At 41.5% G+C, this 27,276-nt stretch overlaps 1 protein-coding gene across 1 annotated transcript in view; it reads right to left on the bottom strand.

Annotated features, from left to right (window-relative positions):
• LOC126248648 (alpha-aminoadipic semialdehyde synthase, mitochondrial) overlaps window positions 1–19,107 on the bottom strand; it is a 288,931-nt gene extending 269,824 nt beyond the window's left edge. The window contains exon 1 of the mRNA XM_049949837.1: window positions 19,027–19,107. The gene's annotated coding sequence lies outside the window, so the exon portion shown is untranslated. The remainder of the gene's footprint in view (window positions 1–19,026) is intronic.
• Window positions 19,108–27,276: the final 8,169 nt, after the last annotated feature.

Here is a 27,276-nt window from a genome sequence, read left to right as displayed (position 1 = left end):
ATGCGCAATATGTTACATTTATTTACGTTCAGGTCAACTGCCAGAACCTGCACCATTCATCAATTCTCTGCAGGTCGTTCTGCAAATTCTTACTATCTTCTGGCATTGCTACTTTGGTATATACAACTGCATCATCTGCGAATAGCCTTAATGAGCATCCGACGCTTTCTACTACATCATTTATACATATTGTAAACAACAACGGTCCTATCACACTTCCCTGTTGGACTCCGGATATTACCTTTTCATCTGTCGATTTTGTTCCATTAAGAGCGACGTGTTGACTTCTATCTGCTAGAAAGTTTTGAATACAGTCGCAAGTCTGCTCCGATACTCCGTAATCTCGTTTTTTTCCATTAAACGGCGATGCGGGACCGTGTCAAATGTCTTACTGAAATCAACGAACACGGCATCAACCTGAGCGTCGCTTTTCACTGCGCTGTGGATCTCATGGACGAACAGAGCGAGCTGAGTTTCGCAAGATCTCTGTTTGCGAAATCAATGTTTATTTTTATAGAGGAGATGTTCATTTTCCAGAAACGTCATAATTCTGGAGCATAAAACATGTTCCATAATTCTACAACAGACTGAAGTCAGCGATATAGGTCTATAATTGTGTGGATCTGTCTTACGGCCTTTCTTAAAAACGGAAATGACCAGCGCTTTTTTCCAGTCGTTATGTACCTTTCTTTGCTCAAGCGATCTACGATAAACTACTGCTAGAAAGGGAGCAAGTTCTTTCGCATAATCTTTATAGAATCTTATAGTTATGTCACCTGGTCCTGACAACTTTCCAGTACTCAGCGATTGTAGCTGCTTTTCAATTCTGCCATTTCAACGTTCGTACGACGATTCAAAGGAAGGACAATTTTGCGATCTTCCGCGTGAAACAACTTCGGAAGACCGAATTCAGTATATCGGCCTTCTCTCTGTTATCTTCCGTTTCGGTGCCGGTGTTGTCGCTGAGAGAATGAATAGATGATTTTGACCCACTTACTGTTTTTACATACGACCAATATCTCTTAGGGTTTTTACTCAAGTCGGTTGGCGACGACTTACTTTCAAAATAATTGAACGCTTCTCTCATTGCTCTCCTTACGGTCATTTTCGCTTCGTTCAGATTTTGTTCGTCAGCTAGGTTTTACTTCTCTTGAATCTGCGATGAACTATTCTTTGTTTACGTAGCATTTTTCTAACACAGCTATTAAACCATGGTGGATCTTTCCCATCCCTTAAAACCTTACTCGGAACGTACTTGTCTAGGGCATATTGAACGATGCCTTTGATTTTTTCAATTTGTTCAAATAAATTCAAATGGTTCTGAGCACTATGGGACTTAACTTCTCAGCTCATCAGTCCCCTAGAACTTAGAACTACTTAAACCTAACTAACCTAAGGACATCACACACACCCATGCCCGAGGCAGGATTCGAACTTGCGACCGTAGCGGTAGCGCGGTTCCAGACTGTAGCGCCTAGAACCGCTCGGCCACCCCGGCCGGCTTTCAATTTGTTCTCCACATCTTCGTCCTCATCACCGAATATTTGATGCTGACTGCTGAGATATTCTGAAATTTGTATCCTGTCACCCTTGTTGAGCAAATATATCATTCTACCTTTCTTAACATTCCTTGTAGGACCCGTCGTAAAAGATGCTGTCACAGCCTTATGATCACTGATACCTTCCTCTACGTTAACTGAGTCGATAAGTTCAGGTCTGTTTGTTGCCAGGAGGTCTAAGACGATACCCTCACGAGTTGCTTCTCTACCTATCTGCTCAAGGTAATTTTCGGACAAGATATCCAGAACCATGCCACACTAATCCTTGTCCCTGGCACCAGTTTTGATGGCATAACTCTCCCAATATATACCTGGCACGTTGAAGTCACCCCCTATCTCAACGGCATGATCAGGGAAATTACTAATGATATTCTGCAAGTTCTGTCTGAAGCGCTTTACAACTACAGATCCTGACCCAGGTGAAGTATAAAAGCATCCGATCATCATTTTTGACCGTTTTTTTTATACTCAATTTCACCCAGATTAATTCACATTCGGTATCCGTGACAACGTCGCTAGATTTTATCGAATTTTTTACTGCAATAAACACGCTGCCACCATTGGCGACTAACCTATCCTTACGATAAACATTCCAATCTGAAATTAGGATTTCGTTGTCATTGGCGTCTGGTTTCAACCAGCTTTCTGTTCCGAATATTATCTGTGCCTAATAACCCTCAGTAAGCGATACTAATTCTGGGACATTTCCTTGAATGCTATCAGTTCACTAAATTCATATTAATCTTTTCTATCTCTGATCTGCGACGACCAAGATTCTCTGAGGTCAGTTTGCCTGATTTAACAGGCAAATCGTCTTTAATCCCAAGGGAGGGGCTCTCTAACCTAAAAAAGCCCCATGTGTACGCCACACGTACTCCGCTACCCTAGTAGCCGCTTCCTGCGTGTAGCGCATGCCTGACCTGTTAAGGGGAACCCTGCAGTTCTGCACCCGATAGCGAAGGTCGTGAAATTCTCATCTGACACCGTTGCAGAGTCGTCTGAGCCTCTGGTTTAGACCTTCCTCTCTGATCCAAACCATAAGACCGCGATCAACCCTGGGTACGATTCTACAAATAGACAGCTTAGCTTGCACCCGGCGTGCGTTGCTAGTTACCTTCACCAAATCAGCCAGCTGCCGAAAGAAGCTGAGGATGGCCTCAGAACCCAAGCGGCAGGCGCCATTCGTGCCGACATGTGCCACTACATGCAGCCGACTGTACACAGTGTGCTCGATAGCACACGGATGAGACCTCCCGACAAACATACCGAAAGCACACTGGAATTCTTTCCCGGCTTGCCTGCTATCTCCCTGAGGGGCTCCATCACGCGCCTAATATTGGAGCTCCCAATGACAAGCATACCCACCCACCCTCTGGACTGGGCAGGAAAATCGTCGCTGGCCCAACAGGAGAGACATCCCGTGCTGGCTCAGAGTTATCATCAACACTGGGTAGCACCTCGTACCTGTTGCTAAGACGTAGGGAGCCAGCCGCACGGCCTGCTCCCTCTTTCACCTTCAGCCCAGTGACACGCTAACCCACCCTGCCTACCACCCACTCTGGAGTGAGGACGGACCGGTCAGATGTTGCGTATCAGAAGCCGCAGTGACGTCCGGGTCACCAGGGGATTCCACACCAAAGGTGTCGCAGGTCTCGTCTCTGGCGCCCAGACGTCACCGCGTCTTTCAGCATTAGCTAAAAGCTTGTCGACGGTAGCCAACGCAGCTTCCAGCTGTTTACGGACAGCAGCCAACTCTCCTTGTGTCCGCTCACAACAAATACAGTCCCTAGCCATATCGCATTGTGCATAAAATAGATATGGGGACTCAAATGGCGCTACTGAGTTTGAACTGTGTAGAAAATATACCAAAGGAGAATAAACTAACACTAAAAATTGCTGTGCAGATTTGTCACTGTACTCTGAGACCGCAAGCTATTAAACAGAAATACATTTCTCTACTGAAGTAACCCTGTTTACCGACAAGTTACTGCACGAGATAAATATTCAAACTCGAATGCACTGATCTATACTGTATGCTGTTTACTAGCACAAAATTAAAACTTAGTGGTGTGACGAAGTTTCTGGCGACGGGAAGATTTACACTAGGAAGCCGCCCTACACAAAGATACTTACAAGAGTTGCGCTAAAACAAAAACTACGATTAATTTTCTAACCACTAGTCTACACAGTAAAATAGACACGTATAGCCCACTTCTTTGCAGAAGCACGTGAAGAAAAAGACTAAATTAATTTACTGTTTATCAGACAACTGCTGCTACTGGCGGCGCTGCTGCGCGTTCTCTCGGCTCGGCGGCTGCTACTACATTTCGCCCCTCCACGTACAGTTACTCTGAGATATTTTATTTTCCTTCAATTTTCATTAAATCTATGTGTCAAAACAACGCCACGGAATGTAAGCCGGCTGGCTCTAGTTGCAGCTCATTAATACCCTGTTAGAATCCATTTTCTTGATGATAAGAATGAACCGTTACATGTCTAATTACATTGATGTGAGTTTTTATGATGATATATTTCTTTTTCCTATTTCTGTCTACACTGAATATTGAACTAAACTCACAGTGCCTATCATACTATTCTTCTTATCTTTATTTGTTTCTACTGCTTGATTACTGTTAAAGAAAAAGAGCCATAAGTTCCCAATGTTTCAAACTATTTGACTAATTTTACAGTTATCTTTATCACCTACTGTTACAACAGAATATCCTACCAATACAATAACAAACAATACAACTATTACAGCTATAAGACGTTCGTATTACTATAATCACCACCTCGATTCTTTTGCAGTAACAAATACTGAAACTTATGTCACTCCTACTAATACTGATACTAATACTTCTACTATGATTACTTATCATAACGTTAGGATTATTGACTCCAAGAGAACACACACACACACACACACTTAACTGTTATCGTAATGTACCTAGTTTCTCCCTAAGTACCGTACGAAATCGGCTAGGCTGCCGGGTCCAGCAATATCTTAAGCCTCTAGACAGCGTGGCGACTAATCAGAGCCCATCACGTACCTTTAACTGATTCTTGTTTTTCTCCTTAGGTACGCTCGTGGCCACCTCTCTTCAGTCTACCTTTACCGAGCAATGATTTGTGGAGCTATCGGATTTCGTTCTCGTTCCCTATGGTCGTATACAGGCCTTACTTGCCTTTACCGTGATTTCTGGTACTGTAACTATAATTGGGGCTTACTTTTTCGGAGACACTAACAGATAGAAGATTTACAGTAACAAAGTCCTCTTTTACTGTAACTGTGTTGTTAACAATTTTACCTCTTAAAACATGTCTAGGAGTTCATGCTATATCTCCAGTTAGAGGACACTTCCGTAGGACATAACGTCAATTTCGCTACTGTCACAGCTTATCGTTGTCCTCTTTCCAATCCTGTACATATACAGGATTTTACGAGTATAAGTACAGATATTTCTCTTGATGACTCAGGACTGTGTACTGAACAACGTTACATCGGTATTTACTTCATTTGCACATTATTAGTTATAGCTATAAAGTGTAGTATGTTTTTAGTTCGGTTAGTACCTCCAAGTACACGTGGCATGAGCAAAGCATTAATTTTTATTTTACAACGGGCATAAGATCACGTACTGAAGTATGGACGCATGGACGCAAAACGGATAATCTATGCTGACAGATGCAGTCCACTTCTTGACACAGTTACAACCCTGCAGAAAACGTCAGGTAGTAAATTATGTGATGTGTTATAAACGAAAGGCTTCAAATAATTCGTTTTCAGCCAAGTAGAGGACTCGTTCATTGTCTTTCTGGGCACTGGCTGTATATTATATACATAGTATTAAAGATATTGGTACGGCATTGTCTTCATAGTTAGCTTAATCTGTACCCATATCTGCGTCTGATAGTCTTTCCACAAACATATCACATAATTTACTACCTGATGTTTTCTGCTCTACAAAATTGTTAAGGCTTTCGTGGCCACTTGTTGACAAACTGCCTATTGGCTTCTGTCTCGGGTTCTTCGGCCGACGTTCTGCTCTGTCGTAACTCCATCACGAAGTCGACTACGCCTGTCACTGTAGACTAACTACACTCCTGGAAATTGAAATAAGAACACCGTGAATTCATTGTCCCAGGAAGGGGAAACTTTATTGACACATTCCTGGGGTCAGATACATCACATGATCACACTGACAGAACCACAGGCACATAGACACAGGCAACAGAGCATGCACAATGTCGGCACTAGTACAGTGTATATCCACCTTTCGCAGAAATGCAGGCTGCTATTCTCCCATGAAGACGATCGTAGAGATGCTGGATGTAGTCCTGTGGAACGGCTTGCCATGCCATTTCCACGTGGCGCCTCAGTTGGACCAGCGTTCGTGCTGGACGTGCAGACCGCGTGAGACGACGCTTCATCCAGTCCCAAACATGCTCAATGGGGGACAGATCCGGAGATCTTGCTGGCCAGGGTAGTTGACTTACACCTTCTAGAGCACGTTGGGTGGCACGGGATACATGCGGACGTGCATTGTCCTGTTGGAACAGCAAGTTCCCTTGCCGGTCTAGGAATGGTAGAACGATGGGTTCGACGACGGTTTGGATGTACCGTGCACTATTCAGTGTCCCCTCGACGATCACCAGTGGTGTACGGCCAGTGTAGGAGATCGCTCCCCACACCATGATGCCGGGTGTTGGCCCTGTGTGCCTCGGTCGTATGCAGTCCTGATTGTGGCGCTCACCTGCACGGCGCCAAACACGCATACGACCATCATTGGCACCAAGGCAGAAGGGACTCTCATCGCTGAAGACGACACGTCTCCATTCGTCCCTCCATTCACGCCTGTCGCGACACCACTGGAGGCGGGCTGGACGATGTTGGGGCGTGAGCGGAAGACGGCCTAACGGTGTGCGGGACCGTAGCCCAGCTTCATGGAGACGGTTGCGAATGGTCCTCGCCGATACCCCAGGAGCAACAGTGTCCCTAATTTGCTGGGAAGTGGCGGTGCGGTCCCCTACGGCACTGCGTAGGATCCTACGGTCTTGGCGTGCATCCGTGCGTCGCTGCGGTCCGGTCCCAGGTCGACGGGCACGTGCACCTTCCGCCGACCACTGGCGACAACATCGATGTACTGTGGAGACCTCACGCCCCACGTGTTGAGCAATTCGGCGGTACGTCCACCCGGCCTCCCGCATGCCCACTATACGCCCTCGCTCAAAGTCCGTCAACTGCACATACGGTTCACGTCCACGCTGTCGCGGCATGCTACCAGTGTTAAAGACTGCGATGGAGCTCCGTATGCCACGGCAAACTGGCTGACACTGACGGCGGCGGTGCACAAATGCTGCGCAGCTAGCGCCATTCGACGGCCAACACCGCGGTTCCTGGTGTGTCCGCTGTGCCGTGCGTGTGATCATTGCTTGTACAGCCCTCTCGCAGTGTCCGGAGCAAGTATGGTGGGTCTGACACACCGGTGTCAATGTGTTCTTTTTTCCATTTCCAGGAGTGTATACTGACAGATGCAGTCCACTTCTTGACACAGTTACAACCCTGCAGAAAACGTCAGGTAGTAAATTATGTGATGTGTTATAAACGAAAGGCTTCAAATAATTCGTTTTCAGCCAAGTAGAGGACTCGTTCATTGTCTTTCTGGGCACTGACTGTATATTATATACATAGTGTTAAAGGTATTGGTACGGCATTATGTTCATAGTTAGCTTAATCTGTACCCATATCTGCGTCTGATAGTCTTTCCACAAACATATCACATAATTTACTACCTGATGTTTTCTGCTCTACAAAATTGTTAAGGCTTTTGTGGCCACTTGTTGACAAACTGCCTATTGGCTTCTGTCTCGGGTTCTTCGGCCGACGTTCTGCTCTGTCGTAACTCCATCACGAAGTCGACTACGCCTGTCAGTGTAGACTAACTATTTTGCATAGATGGGTCTACACTTTAACAACTGACCTCCTGCCCTGGGGAAAAGTAAACATTAATGCCTTCCTTGTGCTATGCATATTTGGAGGTACTAACCTATCTGAAAACATACTAATCGTAATAGCTACAATTATTAGTGTGCAAATGAAGTAAATACTGATGTAATGTTGTTCAGCACGCTGTCCTACATCTACATCTACATTTATACTCCGCAAGCCACCCAGCGGTGTGTGGCGGAGGGCACTTTACGTGCCACTGTCATTACCTCCCTTTTCTGCTCCAGTCGCGTATGGTTCGCGGGAAGAACGACTGCCGGAAAGCCTCCGTGCGCGCTCGAATCTCTCTAATTTTACATTCGTGATCTCCTCGGGAGGTATAAGTAGGGGGAAGCAATATATTCGATACCTCATCCAGAAACGCACCCTCTCGAAACCTGGACAGCAAGCTACACCACGATACAGAGCGCCTCTCTTGCAGTGTCTGCCACTTGAGCTTGCTAAACATCTCCGTAATGCTATCACGCTTACCAAATAACCCTGTGACGAAACGCGCCGCTCTTCTTTGGAGCTTCTCTATCTCCTCTGTCAACCCGACCTGGAACGGATCCCACACTGATGAGAAATACTCAAGTATAGGTCGAACGAGTGTTTTGTAAGCCACCTCCTTTGTTGATGGACTACATTTTCTAAGGACTCTCCCAATGAATCTCAACCTGGCACCCGCCTTACCAACAATTAATTTTATATGATCATTCCACTTCAAATCGTTCCGTACGCATACTCCCAGATATTTTACAGAAGTAATTGCTACCAGTGTTTGTTTCGCTATCATATAATCATACAACAAAGCATCCTTCTTTCTACGTATTCGCAATAAATAGTCATAGATAGAAATATCTTCACTTATACTACTAACGCCCTTCATGTGCAATGCGTATTATCGTAAAGAAATGTGTCATCTTCAGAAAGTCTGAGATAACATGAAATATTAAGGACTAATTCACATATAGACATGTCTGTTTCTCTAACATGCACTGTACGACTTGGCGAAGTGCATTTACCACTAGAATTGTATACGTATTTACTACCATATCTCAAAACATTTTTAAGACGGATGACAGGATGGACCTTTCGCAACGGCAGCATCCGATGTCCTATCATAATCCCTATCCAGTCCGAGCACGTAATTTGAGCCCGGATACCTCCAGTTCTCTATCATGCCTCAAGTCACCTGTGGCATTACCTCTGAAACTGAAGATGACTCTCCTGGCTGCGTTCTCTCCCATTCGAGAAATCTTCTACCCAATAACACGTTCGGTTATATATCCGAAATCAGTGCACAGTCATGAGATATTGATTTAGAAACACATATTCAGCAACTTGTCCACCACCGTAGCTGAGCGATCAGCGTGGCTGACTGCAATTTGAGGGATCCGGGTTTGATTTCAGCTACTGCCAGGGATTTTTCCTTGGTGGGAGGACCGGAACGTGATACTCTCAGCCTTGTGATGCCACCTGAGGAGCTACTTGACCGAGTAGTAGTGGAGGAGCGGCACCAGCCCTGCCAACTCGACAACGGCCAGTAGTGTGGTGTGCTAACTCCCGCTCCTCCATACCATGTCCTCATGACGGCATTGGCCGATGGATGATACGGAGGTCGATCGGGCCCTATTGGCTCGTTTGTGACCAGAACGGCTGTGCATATTATACTCAATAGCTTGCAGCACTGCCTTCTGCTCGATGACGGCGGCGGAGTCTCGTGACAGTGGCGACATAAGATATAGTAACGTGGAACAACTGTAAGACAGTGGTCTCACATTCAGGAGGACGGTGGATCAAACTCCAGTCTGACCACCCAGATATAGGTTTCCTGTGGTTTTCCGAAGGTGCTTAAAGCAAATGCCATGATGGTACCTTTGTAAGAGGTATGGCTTATTTCCTTCGCCATCCATCCACAGCTCGAGCTTATCTCTAATGACGACATCGTCGACAGGACGTGAAATCCTTATCTTCCTTCCTTTTTTCCTTCCATTAGGTACCGAAAGTGTTGGGTTACCGTAGTGGTCCGTGACTGCCGGACATAACTCACGAAGATTTGTCGGGGCTGTGTCTAAGCCACGCAAATCTCACTATGTGACGCCCCAGTTGTGTTCAATAGGATCCAGGGCAACAAGGCACCCTCCTGTTCTTGGACAACTCATCAAACCATTTTCACCCAATTGCAAAACGACGAGGTGGTGTAATCTCTTACTAAAGTTTCAGTTCATGTGCAGGATGCACATGATCGGTCATTACCATCCTACATCGTTCTACAGGAATCTACAAAATTACTCGTTAGACTAATTCTTGAATATTTCTCGTCAATATAGAACTCTTACCAGGTAGGATTAATAAAGGAGATGGAAAAGGGGAGAAGTTTGAAAGAGACCAAGACGTACGAATGCAGGCTTACCGCCAGTTGTTTTGCCATACTCCACTCACCAGTGGAACAGTAATGCAGGGAAATTATAGTCTGATGCAGACTGTATTTTTTCCAACGTGGATGCAAGGGAACAGTAGCAGAACCATAGACAATATTTTTATTCATTCTTCATTACTAGATCGGAATTCTGTTCGTAAAAGGGTGAATGGCCTTTCAGGCCATGATAATTACAAACTATGTAGGAAAGTTAATCCAGCATCAGTAGAGGGTTTTTTAAACCTTGTCAAGGAACAAGATTGATAGGATGTTTAAAGTGCCGATAATATACATGATAGATATAATGCTTTCCTTAACATATTTCTCATGCTCTTTGAAAGTTGCTTTCCCTTAGGACGTTCTAAACGGGGTACTAGCAGTAATAGGCAGCCCGGATGGCTGACTAGTGAGATAAGGATATCATGTAGAACAAAGCGGGAATTATGTCAAAATGTTAGAAGTAGTCACAAAAAAAAAAATGGTTCAAATAGCTCTGAGCACTATGGGACTTAACATCTGAGGTCAGCAGTCCCCTAGAACTTAGAACTACTTAAACGTAACTAACCTAAGGACATCGCACACATCCATGCCCGAGGCAGGATTCGAACCTGCGACCGTAGCGGTCGCGCGGCTCCAGACTGAAGTGCCTAGAACCGCTCGGCCACATCGGCCGGCAGAAGTAGTCACAATCAAGCTACAGTAGCCCATTACAAACAGAATTGTACGGTGCTTAAAAACGTTATTAGGAAGGCAAAAAGTATTTGATATGCAAATAGACTAACTAATTCACAGTATAAAATTAAAACCACTGGTCAGTTGTGAAGAAAGTGTCTCGTCAGCAACACAAGGTCGACGATATGAGGTCAGTTCGTAGTAAAAATATTTCTGTTACTGATAAATCAGATTTATGCACAGTATTAAACAATCATTTTCTGAGCATTAAATAAAAATTTAGTTTCTACAGGGAATCATATAACTTTTTTGGCAAATGCCTTTCCGAGACTGATGTCTGAAATACTCCTCTGTGATTAAGACAAGGGGGAGATTGAGTCAGTAATGAAATCACTGAAGACTAAGGACTCTCATGGATGTGATGGAGTGCCTAGCAGAATATTAAAGTACTGTGCTGCACATGTTAGCCCTGTGTTTAGCCATACCTGTAATTTTTCCTATAGGAATGGTGAGTTCCCTGAACGATTGAAGTACTCAGTAGTAAAGCCGCTTTATAAAAAGGGAGAAAGACACATGTAGACAATTTTAGACCTATTTCTATGCCATCAGGGGCTTATAATGCCACGTCTATGTAAATCCGACTCACTATTGTGATCACTAAAGTAACATCGTTTATCTTCTTAACCCGAGAGTTTCATTTCGGTTCCTCCACCCTTTCTGGGTGCTTCTTTTCTCTGTCAGGCAGTGTATATTTTAGTTCAGTCTCCACAATGTTTTCTACACTTTGGGTTTGACTAATCCTGGTTTCCTATTTTCACTTGTACTAATTAAGTATACCTTTTAGCATTAACTGAATTCTCCATACGCACTTGTTTATAAAAAAGCAATATGTAAAAGGCTCAAATTTCTTGACCCTAACACTGGATCTATCGAACATACTATCATCAATCACTAAACGGCCGTTCTACTCACAAGTAGATTTTTTAAAAATTATTGTACCAGATCGTTCAGAGAAGAATTCAACACGATCTGCTGCTGACTACTACAGGCACTGTAGGCAGGCCATAGGATACGATGAGCGTCATTTAGGCAAAAATCGAAATAAATAAGTGGATGAATAAATAAAAAAATGCTAAGATCCTGTTTTTTTTTCAATTCATTGTTGCTAAAGCCCTATATCCGTGGAAAAATTTTAGATTGCAGGGGAAAAGCGGGAATGTAATGGGTTAACGACGCGACAGCAACGAGGTGACACTACACGAACACGGATTCGACAGTAATGAGAATATTATGTCTTTTTCGAGGAAACTATCCTTACATTAGCCTTAAGTGGTTTAATTAAATTACAGGAAACCGAAATTTGGAAAGGTGAGCAACGCTTTGAACCTCGCTCATTCTGGATGCATGTCCAGTACATTAACAACAACTTCAGCCCACTATGTTTCAATTCCCACTACTATGGGTTATAATATTTGTATGAAGGATCCATCAATAATAATTACACGCAATTACTATCTAACCATATGTGACGGTACAGTCTATTTATTTATCAAGATAACATGCTGCAAATGTGAAAGAACAAATAAATAAAACTTCTATGAGAACTGAAATTGAATTTTATCATCATACGCCTCAAGCTCGAACTACAATGACAAAATATTTCCACAAAACGTCGACTTCTCCTTACTTGCGCCTATGATCAGCAGCACCACTTCCTGCAGACGATGAGGCTACGTGTTTCGGGTCACGGGCTCTGTGAACTACAAAATCTCGTCTACTTGTTGTCATTCTTTAGCTGTACAATATAATAAAAAGAGTCGTTCTCATTGAGGATTATCTGCGACTGGAAGAGCGTCTGCCTAGTGGCAAACCAAAACAGTGAGGGTGACAAATGAAATGATGGTATTGCATTATTGCCAGGGAGACCTCGTCTGTGGTTTTTCATCCACATGATGCGAGGCTTCCTATTTAAAGCCGCTTTTAAACAATCAACTTTCTTGTCTCAGTTGTGTACTCCAGACAAGCGAGCCTACACCAGCGCCCCTAGCGTTTTGTTACTGTACATCTAAATCAACATCTACACTGCTGGCAATTAAAATTGCTACACCAAGAAGAAATGCAGATGATACACGGGTATTCATTGGACAAATATATTATACTAGAACTGATATGTGATTACATTTTCACGGAATTCGGGTGCATAGATCCTGAGAAATCAGTACCCACAACAACCACCTCTGGCCGTAATAACGGCCTTGATACGCCTGGGCATTGAGTCAAACAGAGCTTGGATGGTGTGTACGGGTACAGCTGCCCATGCAGCTTCAACACGATACCACAGTTCATCAAGAGTAGTGACTGGCGTATTGTGATGAGCCAGTTGCTCGGCCACCATTGACCAGACGTTTTCAGTTGGTGAGAGATCTGGAGAATGTGCTGGCCAGGGCAGCAGTCGAACATTTTCTGTATCCAGTAAGGCCCGTACAGGACCTGCAACATGCGGTCGTGCATTATCCTGCTGAAATGTAGGGTTTCGCAGGGATCGAATGAAGGGTAGAGCCACGGGTCGTAACGTTTCTGAAATGTAACGTCCACTGTTCAAAGTGCCGTCAGTGCGAACAAGGGGTGACCGAGACGTGTAACCTATGGCACCCCATACCATCACTCCGGGTGATACGCCAGTATGACGATGACGAATACACGCTTCCAATGTGCGTTCACCGCGATGTCGTCCAACATGGATGCGACCATCATCATGCTGTAAACGGAACCTGGATTCATCCGAAAAAATGACGTTTTGCCATTCGTGCACCCAGGTTCGACGTTGAGTACACCATCGCAGGCGCTCCTGTCTGTGATGCAGCGTCAAGGGTAACCGTAGCCATAGTCTCCGAGCTGATAGTCCATGCTGCTGCAAACGTCGTCGAACTGTTCGTGCAGATGGTTATGTCTTGCAAACGTTCCCATCTGTTGACTCAGGGATCGAGACGTGGGTGCACGATCCGTTACAACCATGCGGATAAGATGCCTGTCATCTCGACTGCTAGTGATACGAGGCCGTTGGGATCCAGCACGGCGTTTCGTATTACCCTCCTGAACCCACCGATTCCATATTCTGCTAACAGTTATTGGATGTCGACCAACGCGAGCAGCAGTGTCGCGATACGACAAACCGCAATCGCGATAGGCTACAATCCGACCTTTATCAAAGTCGGAAACGTGATGGTACGCATTTCTCCTCCTTACACGAGGCATCACAACAACGTTTCGCCAGGCAACGCCGGTCAACTGCTGTTTGTGTATGAGAAATCGGTTGGAAACTTTCCTCATGTCAGCTCGTTGGAGGTGTCACCACCGGCGCCAACCTTGTGTGAATGCTCTGAAAAGCTAATCATTTGCATATCACAGCATCTTCTTCCTATCGGTTAAATTTCGCGTCTGTAGCACGTCATCTCCGCAGAGTAGCAATTTTAATGGTCAGTAGTGTATTTAAAGCCGTTTTTACACAATCGACTTTCTTGTCTCAATTGTCTACTCGAGAAAAGTGAGTCTACACCAGCGCCCCTGGTGTTTAGTTACTGTACATCTAAATCAACATCTACATAGATACTCCGCAAGCCATCGCACGGTGTGTAGCGAAATTCCTTTCCTGTTCTACCCGCAAACAAAGCGAGGAAAGTCGCTCGTGTAAAACGGCTTACGCCACTTCGGCGACTTGCGCGTCGAAGAGTGCCAGAAGAAAGAGACAGACGAAGAAGTTGGTAGGTCATAGACAAGGAAAGAGACAGCTACATCATAATCCAAGAGAGAGAGAGAGACAGCACTGGGGAAAGAAAAATTGATGAACAAGAGACGATGGGCACTGCAGAAAAATATGTTTATAAGAAAAATAGCTTATTACGATAGCTACCATACCCATAAAGTACAGAACTATATTAGTTATATACATTTAACATTTAAAATAGCTTATATAACGACGAATACCGTTCAGAATGTTTTATAAGCTCTAAGAGTTCAGCTGTATACAGCAACCAGTTACTGCTCAGAGTTATCTTCCAGCATTCGGACTGTAGCGGCTGACTCTTGTAAAATATTTGTACGTACTTAGCAACAGACGCTACGCTCTGCAGTGATAAGTAGCGAAAAACACACAGGCGTTTATGCGCTGCTCTACACCTCGTCTCGTTTTCACCTTGTCGAGTGACATCGAGAGGTGTAAAAAGTATATTAATTTTTCTGCGATCTGCTGATAAACCTGCTTGACAACACTACGTACGTACTAAAATAAGTAAATGATTCGCGTGTCACGTTATTCGTTACAAACAGGGTGACATACTGTACAGCTGGACAATGACATAGTAAATTTTATAAAATACATACTTCTTTCATGATTCCTGCAGATTTTCATACAAGCACCTCTCTTGGCGCGATTTTTAATATAAACGGACCAAGACGATAGCGAACAGAGGTAGAAATACTATCTGTATAAAAAGCAGGAACAACTGACGTTAATAATACAATAGAGATGATGATTCATTCTGTTTATCTTTCAATTAGACTAATTGCATGTTACCACTAACCAAAAAGGGACAGTGCTGATAGCCGAAGAATAGTACCGATGTAAATACAAACAAAACAAAAAAATATGGAAACTAAGCCAACTGAGCAAATTTCTTAATTTTAATTCTTAGGCTTTGGTATCATTAGTAAGCAAGTTTTTTTGGCTGAGCAGGTAAGTGGTGTATTGCTGGTGCAGAAGACCTAGGTTCGTTCCTTCGTTGGTCCTGAGATGTTCATTGACAGTGAGTACGACTCTAAACTCTAACAAAGCACTAAACGCGAAAGAAATGAAGGTGAACTATGGTTCGTATACCACGAGATGCCTAGTTCTCCTATAACTGGTTACACAAGATAATACCAGGTGGTCTCAATTGAATTGTAGCAACTCACAGAGGCCCAGTGTGAGCTGTAATTATCGCCTGACAGCGAAATTGGTAGATATGCTAAAGCGTTAATGCGGAAGCCATTTACTCTGGAAAATAAATTAGTTCAAATTTTTGCCATCAGGTGCAAATCTGGCGCTGTACAGCACCTTGCCATTGTCTCCAGTGCTTGTATTGCACAAATTGTGTAAACGGCGGTTGATAATGAAATCAACATTATGCCTTTGTCACTTGTTTGATCTTTTCTGTTCACGTCCCATTTCTAATTCATTACGTCTGGTAACCTTTCCATACACTTTTCGTGCATTCATGGCGCCAGATTTCCACCTGGTGTGCAAAGTTGAAACTAACTTTTTTCCAGCGTAAATCAGTTCCGCATTAAAGCATTAGAATATTTATCAAGCTACGTTGCCATGGGTAATTACAGCCAAACTGAACCTGTGTCAAAAGCTCCACTTTAATTGTAACTACCCGGCAGTTCTCTGGTAACGGTACATACCGTCGAATAGGACCACTTCAAGTAAACTGTCGTGGTGTTGAAATAGCTTTATTTTTCAGTCACAGATGCGAAAAGACTAAAGTATCTAAAATACGTACAGAACAATTAGACGTAATTTTAAAAGGGACACAAAAATAGAAACTCTCCCTGGCTCTTGTAAAATTATGACTGTGGTAGATCTTAATGGATGATAAAGATGGGAAATAACCGGAAAAGAAGAAAGCAGAGATGAAATTTAACGGTTCAACTGACGATATACGCTATACTACGTAACAAAGTTTTGTTTGAGTGATTTTTTTGCAAGTTGTCAACCCTATTGGTCCCATTACTTACAAAAACTCCGACATTAAAAAATGAGGGGAAATTTTCTAGATTGTGGGATACGTTTCTAATTAAGCAAGTAAAAATGGGAACACAATGTTGCATAAAAGAATATGCATTGGTTAGGGCAAATAATGTATTAAATAAGGGCGTTCAGAAGTTTCTCTACGCTTCTACTCTGAAACTAATGGAGAAATCAGCCTTGAGTGTGAAAATGTTACAAAAAATTAATATTTAATCTCTTAAATATACTTTTTTCTCTCCTCTTTTCTATTCGATCAGCGGTCACTAGGAGAAATCATCAATCGTTCTTTCGATGCATTAACCGTGGTATATACTTTTGAATTCGCTTATGTTTTGGTGGAAGGTTTCAGCCTGTTTCTCTGAGTATGCACCCGAATTCGAAAGGAAAAAAAAGAAGATTGGGTTCAACGTCCCGTCGATATCGAGGTCATTAGAGACGGAGCACAAGGTCGGATTGTATCACGGATGGAGAAGGCAATCGGCCATGCCCTTTCAAAGGAACCATCCGAGCATTTTCCAGGAGCTATTTAAGGAAATCATGGATGGCTGGAAACGGGTTTGAATCGTCGTCCTCCCGAAAGGGAGTTCAGTGTGCCAACCTTTAAGCCACATCGCTCGGTGCCCGATTTCGACTCGAACACATTTAGGTATGACTGAAGAACATACAACTTGAGTGATACTAGGAACAGTGAGACGTTTGTTACTATTACGAAGATGAACTTTCTTCATACGCTTATAGGAGTTGTCTATTAGAGATCACATGTTTGGATTGCAGGGAAACTTCATTTCTTCAAGTAAGTGCCGGCCGCGGTGGTCTAGCGGTTCTAGGCGCGCAGTCCGGAACCGCGCGACTGCTACGGTCGCAGGTTCGAATCCTGCCTCGTGCATGGATGTGTGTGATGTTCTTAGGTTAGTTAGGTTTAAGTAGCTCTAAGTTCTAGGGGGACTGATGACCACAGATGTTAAGTCCCATAGTGCTCAGAGCCATTTGAACCATTTTTTTTTTTCAAGTAAGTCCTGAAAATTATGGTACTGCCGCAGTTCATCTCTAAGCGTGAAGTACTGAGAGAGGGACTGATTGCATTATCTTTGCTTACAGATCTAATAATTATTTAAAATTAATATATCATTGCAATTCATAATTTGAGAAATTAAGGCATTTTATGGCATTTCAGAAAGTGGTCTATCTTCCTTTAAAAACGATATTACTTATAGAGGCCGATATTCTTACTGCTGATGAAGAGCAATTAGTCGCTAGTTACCATTTAAAAAATAATATGACTAACGAGGATATAACGATAATAGGAATCAACCGAAAATCGAAAAGAATTTACTAATACATGCTGGTAGGTCAGAGAAGATGGGAATATGGAAAGGATTATAATCGTAACAAATGAAAGGGCCTAAATTTCACGAAAGAACAAAAGGATCATATCAAATAAAAATTTGTAGTTCAAATGAAGCACTACTCTGTTAATGTGCTCCAGCATTCGTGACGAATTTTAGTTCTGGAGAAACCACTAACTGCTGAACTTTTTGACAACCAAAACAATACATTTGGAAAGAAAAACGTGATAAATTTTATTTCAGTCGGCATGCTGACGTAAAAAAGCCTTAACGAAATGTGCGAAATAGTTTCACGGTTGAAATTCTGCTATGGCTCTTTGAAAATGAACGTCTAACTGGAAGTATGATAGTTGTAAGCGAAGGACATAAGAAGAGGAAACGCTGGTAACAGGAAGTTGGATTGGTGTATGTATACATTGTCAGACAACAACTGCTAGTTGAACAAACCACGGAAAGTGAAATATGTTTAATAAATTATCGACTCTCTATACTGTATTTTAATTAATTACTTCTGTTAGCTATTTTGGAAACAGAAGACGTGTCACGATTAAATTTTCGAAGACAGAGTGTCGATTGTTTTCATTCCTGTGTTAGATAATAAAATATACAGTTAGGCCTACGTATTTCAATGCATTTTGTTTAGTTACATGTGTTATCTTATTGATGGTGATGCAGGAATATCTCATTGTTAAGTCCACAATGACCAAAAGTACACTGCTGGTGTAGTTGTACGAAATTTTAAAGTTAAGATAATAGCACCCTTGGTATGTATAAAACACATTATAACTCAGTTTCATCATCGAGTGCTTCCTAATCCGTTACTCATCGAATAATATATTGCTGAAGATAAAAATTACACTGACAGTACACGAACTCTATCCACTGCATTTGCTTATGCTATAGATAACTTTGTGAAAACAAAAGCTTAAATGTACTCCCATGAAAAAGTTCTTCAGCGAAGTGGAAAGATTTCCATTGCTGACACGTATTGACGCAACGGGGCATGTTTCCTTTTGACAGAGGATCTTCACAGGGAGAATAAATTTAGAAAAACTCTCATCTGATTACTGCAGACGAATTAAACATTTGCAGACGAGAAGCATGGGTTAAGGGCCATTAAATTTCCCTTGCAGCTTTAAATTGAATGGGAGCACTCACACAGCGTTGATATTACGTCCGGTTACTTGGAAGTTACTAGCTGCCATCGTGTCTGAGCTCTCAAAACATGACACAGCTGACCAGGTAAGACTTACCTCCCGTTGCCTGGTGTGGAGCCCCTGCGCTAGTGCGCCCTCGCAGACATCTGACACGCTTTACAGCGTCTGAAACTGTTTACGACACTCGGGAGAGGGGCCCGCCGGGTCGTATCTAGGGTCATGTCCTGATAACCGCAAAACTCTTCCAGCTTCCAAGAATGACCTCAAACAGCGCATGGGCTGTTTTTGCAGAGCATTTGCCGTACTTTTGTTCACACCTGGATTTCACGCTTTCTAAGATAATATTTTCGAAGTAGCGTATGTAGTCACATGTAACCTAGAACGTAAGCAAAATAATGGACCGGGAGCTTAGTAAGGAGTTTTGTTGATAAGCAGTGTCACTATAGTCATTAGAGAATTAGATGGGAAATGTTATCGCTATTAAATGATATTAGAGTATAATAATTACAATAAATGAAGAAAAAATTACATTGTCTCGTAAACTCTAGGTAGCAGACCATACTGCATACAAGTAATAAATAAGGATAGTCATATTACATATAAACTAACAAAACTTAGATTACTACATCGACCATTCAAACAAGACCGTTAAAGTGCAGAAGCAGAGCTCTTTTCAATTAACTACTGCATAACCATTAAATAGAATGTTACCGTAAAGAAATTTCCAAAGATTCTCGTAACATTCTTTAAATTTTTTTAAGTAAATGAAAATTCTTCAAGGCCGCTTTAGCTGTATACAGATTCCTTTATCAGGCAACACAACCGGTTTCACACCATTATAGGTGCATCTTCAGATGATAATAACTTTTCCTTGATAAGGCTAGAGAGAATGTACGATGCCCTAACGTTCAAGTTGTTAACTGATTAATTGTGTAACCTCTTAAAAGGCTGAACTAGGAATTTATAAACCATTAGGTGAATATCTAAAACGTCAAAACGCATGCTCCAGTAAAACAACAAAACTGTTTTATAATAGACTCAAGGTCTAAAATATTTGACTCCTTGTTAAGCGTCGTCTTAAAATGCAATCTACATTAAAAGAGGAGTGCAGTTAGCACATACAAGATCTCCGTTGGGTGGGTAAAACAATAGTTCATGTAGGTCACCAGTAATACTGTTCTTGGACAGCCGTGAACGAGCAATGAAAGTTTAAAGTTGTCAGCCCCACACGAGAGCCGGCTTTTGTGACCGAGCGGTTCTAGGCGCTTCAGTCTGGAACTGTGCGACCGCAACGGTCGCAGGTTCGAATCTTGCCTCGGGCATGGATGTGTGTGATGTCCTTAGGTTAGTTAGGTTTAAGTAGTTCTAAATTCTAGGCGACTGATGACCTTGTAAGTAGGCTGTTTAGGTTTTTTTATTGGTAACGCTACCTCTGTATGAAAATCACTGGCTGTGCTGTGTGCAGCCTGTGGCTGCTTTGCATTGTTGTAATACTCGCCATTGTAGTGTTAGGCAGCTGGCTGTGAACAGCGCGTAGCGTTGGGCAGTTGGAGGTGAGCCGCCAGCAGTGGTGGATGTGGGGAGAGAGATGGCGGAGTTTTGTAATTTGTCATGAACTGCTATATATATGATGATATCAAGGTAAATACATTCTTTGTTCTCTATTAATATCTTTCATTTGCTAACTATCCCTATCAGTAGTTAGTGCCTTCCATAGTTTGAATCTTTTATTTAGCTGGCAGTAGTGGCGCTCGCTGTATTGCAGTAGCTTGAGCAGCGAAGATTTTTGTGAGGTAAGTGATTTGTGAAAGGTATAGTTTAATGTTAGTCAGGGCCATTCTTTTGTAGGGAATTTTTAAAGTCAGATTGCGTTGCACTAAAAATATTGTGCGTCAGGTTAAGCACAGTCCTGTAAAATTTATTAAAAGGGGACGTTTCATATGTCGACCCTTAGCCTAGGATACCTCACTGGAATCTTCTGATTTTTTCTTGTAGTTTGTGTAATTAGTGTAGATTTTGTTTATTGCTAGCGCGTAATTGTAGAGAGAATCTCCTTTGTAGTTGCAGTCTTTCATTGTTGTACAGTAAAACAGTTGTGGCATGCATGTAGATTTGCACCAAGTATTTCGCAGCTGCAATTAACTAGATATTATTTTCAGTGTTATGTTAATGTGTTCTCTTATTTTTGCTCTTCAAATTGTGCTTTTCTGTGTTATCGTGTGAAATATTGTGACAATAATGGCGTGTGAAAAACGTAACACTAGGCTCCAAAGCAAACTGAGAAATAATAGTGACGACGAGCGTAGCTTGCCAGCACCACTGTGTAATGAATTAACAGACGTTCAAAGTAGTAATTTGGTAACTGTGCATAGGGAAATGGAGCGGGCTGCAAACAATGGCGTAGGCAGTGAAACAATCAGTGAGCAGGGAAGCATTATCGATCGATCGGTCGGCAATAGCTCGGCTCAGGAATCCGAAATGACACGACACGATCTCGCAAATACTGTAGATTCAGGTTTTGGATCCTCACCGTTTTCTCAAATAAGTCAAGACACATTTTCTGCTTGTCAAAATGTGGATGTTTCCGGTGCAAATTCACTGCCGAAAAGCACTGAGGAACATGTTCCAGACACCAGTGCATTGTTATTACAATTAATACAACAAATGGGACAAACACAACAAAAGCTTCAAAAGTTAGACACAATGGAACAATACCAGAGACAAACACAGCAAAAGCTTGAAAAATTAGACACAATGGAACAATACCAGAGACAAACACAGCAACAGTTAGACATAATGGAACAAAATCTTCAAAAGTTAGACACAGTGGAACAAAATCTTAAAAAGTTAGACACCACACTTGAACAAACACGTGAAGATTTAACTACTGAGTTACATAACATTGAATCGAAATGTCAAAAAGTCTGTAATGACGTAAAAACTCAAATTTGTGAGCATTTTCAACCTATTTTTTCGCGTCATGAAAATGCATTACAGAATCACGAAGCAGCCATAAAAGAACTGCAAACCATTGTTCATGAAAATCATGAGGCCTTGTGGGCTAAAATTGACTCAGTTGCATCTACCGATTCAGTTACGCAACTTGCAAAAACTCAGGAAAACTTGAAGGACACAGTAGATTCGATTTCAACACAAATGGACACTCTGAAACTTGGTTCAGAAAAACACACTGAGGAAATATGCTCACTATCGGAGAAAGTAGCCGAACTTTCGGATCAGGTCACTAATTTATCTACAAAGGTAGATGATAATCTGAATGACACAAAACCGGTAGTCTTTAATGACACAGAAGAGTGTGAACAAATTAGGAAATTCAAACAAAATCAGAATCAAATTAATACGCAACACCAAAGAGAAATCCGGGATGTACAAGATCAGCTGACTCAGGTAATACAACAATTACATATTTCAGAGGCCACTCGCGCTCCAATACGGGAAGAGGGACATAGAAATACGGAAAAGCCGCAACATAATAACACAGGGCATTTCGGAAGTTATGAAAGAAATTGGCAAGGTACAGCGAATTTTGAGATGAAACCGCCGAAACGATGTAACAATGACCGATATGCTACTCGCCGACACAATGATTTTTACTATAAGCTGTAAAAAAAAAAAAAAAAAAGGGAGGCAGAATAACTTCAGACGCAACAGTTCGGCGCACAGTGACGATTCAGGGAGAAATTCTCCACCACGTGACGGACAAGGAAGAAACTACGGAACCTACCGACATGACGACAGACGATATATTCGTAACGACAGACCTGAATTGCATCAGAACTGGCGGGATTTAAACAGAGCAGGGCCCTCTCGGCAAAGTGAATTTGTAGAAGTCCAAATCCCAATAACGACGCGCGCCAACAAAGAGACAATAGACAATGACCCGCACCGCAGGCAGACACCTGCGCCGGCTGGCTCCGAGAAAAATAACATAGACGCTAATCTTGAGAAAAATTCCAGTATTCTTTAACGACGTATACCCCACGATAATTGCATTCAAGTTGAAACTCTGCGTACTAGGAAGAGCAAAGGTTTACACCACATTTCACATGTAACACCGTTTATTGAGAGATAATGTGCTTTTTTAACTTGAGATTTTAATGCAACATTTTGGTTTACTTGAAAATACATTCTGGATTTACTTTATGTGAGATACCAGAGGACACAGTGGTTAGTTTATGTGACAGCTACACGATGTTATCACGACGCTACTAATGAGTGACTATTTACAATGTTGTTTTTTCAGTGTATCTGTTTTATATCTGCACAATTTTTCTGAATTCTTCTGGAAAGTAAAACATGTTTTAGTATTTAACTTTTGTGGTATAGCTACAATGAGGCAGCCTTTTCCGTAGCACAACAATACGTTACAGCACAGTACTTTCTTCATCACAACAATAAGCGTAATAACTAAGATATCTATACGCAAAGCATTTCACTTTTGTTTATCATGAGGTAAGTACATTGACTTCTGCAGAACTTAGCTTTCGGAGGACGATAATTACGAGACTTCAACAGAGATTATCTTACAACATGACGCACAGTTTAGCGCTACAGGACATGCATTTGAGAGATTAATTTTGTACTTAAGCCATTTATTTTTCAAGATTTTTGAATTACAAAGAAAGTTTTCCGTGATACATTTCATTCCATTGCTGTAATCTGTAACTCCTGAGGGTATAATTACATTAATCCTCAGGGGGGTACACGCTTACTTTGTGTACCATGTGTGTGGCAACCACAAGGAACCCTAGCTAATATGGTATTTGCTTATACAACTTTACACATCGGTACCATATTTCTCTAACACACAAATTACACAGCTATCTGATCATGTAACTGAGAGATAAACATTTTTTTTTTTACTACATCAGTGACACATGTTTACGCAATTTCACAGTTGGGTAATTTCACACTTATGAAATTGTATTTTGTCTGTACTTTGTGAACTGTTCATATTTTTTTGGAACCATTGTGATACTATGAGAGCTTTGAATGATGTATTTGGTATGAGATCATGATTTTTAAGGTACGTTTGAGGTAGATGACACTATTGTAATGAGCAGAGAATATTTTTTAGGGTTTTGAAATTATTCCAGGAAGCTACGACGATTTTGAGATTTGGCTGAGGTTTTATGATGTTATCATGACGATGTGTATTATGCTGCTGAGGTATGTTTATGGTCAAGAAGCTGATGCTATATGAGGAATTTGATTATGCTACGTATTTCATATGATGAATTATTAAAGAAGCGTCGACGAATATATATATGTGTAATAAGGTAAGGAGTAATGAGTAGCGGCTAGGAACTCCGCCTTGTGAAGAAGTATGTTGGAAACCAAGAATCGTACTTTAAGAGTTATGAAATTTGTGTAAATGTGTGACTGTATCACAATGCTGACGAATATTTTTTTTGGACACTCATATTTATAGGATTTTGTTTCTACAGATTTGTAACCCAAATTCTTGACCTGTGAAATATTTTTATATAAGACTGCCACTGTAGCGGAAACTGCTGTCGTAAATATTTCCATACGAAAGTTAAGTGACCACCTGCACGTAATGCGTCGCGGGCACCCACCTGGGCGACAGCGGCCCGAAAAAAAAGAAAGCCATTAGCCTTCCAGCGGCACAAGTAGAAAAAAAAAGGGGAGGCCATTATCCTCGCTATTGACGTTCCTTTGTAGAAAGCATCGTAAATACGAGACGCTAATAATAACTTGGAAACATTCTTACATCTGCACACCTGATTAGGGCAAGTATCTATCTACGAGAATTGAGAGAAATGCCATATGGCTTGCTTTATGTATTTATTTACTCATTTTGTTTAATATCTAGTTTCTAGCTGCACTGCAGCACTGGTTAAAATAAAATTTTATAGATGTACTAATATAAATATTTTCTGTATCCAGATCCAGTAAATAATTTTATGATCTATTCAAAAAAATGAAGGAGCATAAAAAGATATTTCCCTTCACAGGAATTGCATACAGAATTTTCTTTTCAACTACCGGGTAATTTTTTTTGGTAGAATAACTTCTTGTGGTGCACCACTTTAATTACTTAGACATTAAGATGTGATTATACATTTCCCTTATCTGCATTGTTGTCTTTACTGTAATATTTTTCTGCTTGAGCTATGTCATGTTTAGGTATAAGTTGCTGCTGTTTGCCAGGCATAATGTTACTGAATTTGACTTTGTATTACGCTGTTCGGCCAGTTTTACTACTGATTTATTTTTCTTGTTTGCTGCGCATTGCCTCATATTAGTTGTAATGTTGAATTGCTTGGTAATTTAGATTTACTGTAGCTTGCTTTGCCAGCTTGAAATTTTTGTATTGATGTTTGTGTTACTTGATTTGTTCTGAAGCATTGCCTCGTCCCTTAGTCTAGCATCTGAGCTCAGTAGATTTAAGTTAGCTTAAGAGGGGGGTAGACTATATAAGAGAACAAGTTGTGATGAATTGGAAGAAATACATTGAAAATCTATAAGAAAATGGTTTGGCCAAAACAGTCTTTTGAAAGAGGATATGAACCAAAAAAAAAAGTAGGGTTTAGGGACAACAGGTTTAGGTAGGATTTTCTTGGGAATAAATGATGAAGTAAGATAATGGAAAATAAATAATGAGGTAAGAAATATGTGAACATATATATACAGAAAGCATGCTTGAATAGGATTTTTTTGGTGGAAACAAATGTGGAAATAAGACGAAAGATCTATGGAATGAAGTTTTGGGTTGGACTGCAGTACCAAATGTTACACTGAAAACAAACCCTGTCCTTTCCTTTTGTGTTATCCCACTATGTGTTTGTGTACCCTAGTGTATTTGTTTTCTTCCTGTCTCTGTGTAGTTTCATAGAATTTTTTCTTCTTCTAATACTAAGTTACATTCACTATGATGAGGAATACTCTTATCCTCAAATACAATTGGCATTAATAATATGTTATTTACTTTGTAAAGATGTTTAGACAATATTTATTCTGTTTTGTGTTAATGCTCATATGTGATGTTGATGTTTCAAAAGTTATTCTGATCTTTTATGTATGTACTCATGTCATAATTCCTGTAACACTGACGTATATGTCTATTTCTATTCTTTTGTAAAGCCCCTATTACCACAAATGTTATCTGTATTGTTATGTTCTTTACTGATGTGTTTTGTACCTTTGTTATTGTGTTCTTATGTTATAAAATTGTAATTGACACCAGTTCATCAAATTAAGCAACTTGTAAGTTACATTTCACTGCACACGTTTTTGTTGGTCCTAGTATATGGACAATATGTGAGAAGTAGGGACTGATAGTGTTTGCACGTGTGTTAATAATTCAGCAAAGGACTGGATAACAGCATTGCTGGTTCTAAGGACAATTCCAAAAACTTTATGAGCGCACAAGTGGTGGTTATGGACTTGCTATATTATCCGCAAGACTCTTCAATGGTGATTGTGCATCTGCACAGTCACAACAGATGGCTGCTGGCCATCTCTACAAGGACTGCAGTGGGTCTGCACCTCTGGTGGCCCACCAATACCGTAATCTCTACCAGGACTACAGTGGGTCTGCTCTGTGATGACCTACCCACCAATACTCTTCAAAATTTCGACTGACTCCGCTGTGGGTTTACTCTGTTGTGTCTGCATGTCAAGAGTCAGCACTGTCTTTCCGTTGGAAGGACAACGATACTTCTTCAAGACTGCATGGAAATCCACTACTTCCGTGTGCATTTTCTTTTACTGCTCAGACTTTGAGAAAAACACTGCAATGTGATGAATGATCAGGACTGTCTTTATGGACTGTGAGAAAATTTTAGCTTTTGACCAACATTGTATCAATAAGTGTGTGCATTTGATTTCTTTGTTATTGTAATTATGAAAATTTTTTTTTCAAATCTGTATTGGGCACTGCCCAAACCAATTTGTAAAAATTTTTGTGGGGAGCATGGGGGCTATGTAAGTAGGCTGTTTAGGTTTTTTTATTGGTAACGCTACCTCTGTATGAAAATCACTGGCTGTGCTGTGTGCAGCCTGTGGCTGCTTTGCATTGTTGTAATACTCGCCATTGTAGTGTTAGGCAGCTGGCTGTGAACAGCGCGTAGCGTTGGGCAGTTGGAGGTGAGCCGCCAGCAGTGGTGGATGTGGGGAAAGAGATGGCGGAGTTTTGTAATTTGTCATGAACTGCTATATATATGATGATATCAAGGTAAATACATTCTTTGTTCTCTATTAATATCTTTCATTTGCTAACTATCCCTATCAGTAGTTAGTGCCTTCCATAGTTTGAATCTTTTATTTAGCTGGCAGTAGTGGCGCTCGCTGTATTGCAGT

The sequence above is a fragment of the Schistocerca nitens genome, chromosome 3 (genome assembly GCF_023898315.1).
Source record: "Schistocerca nitens isolate TAMUIC-IGC-003100 chromosome 3, iqSchNite1.1, whole genome shotgun sequence".
Classification (NCBI taxonomy): Eukaryota; Metazoa; Arthropoda; class Insecta; order Orthoptera; family Acrididae; genus Schistocerca; species Schistocerca nitens.
The sequence above is the reverse complement of the archived record's forward strand: the minus strand, read 5'-3'. Positions and strand labels throughout refer to the sequence as shown.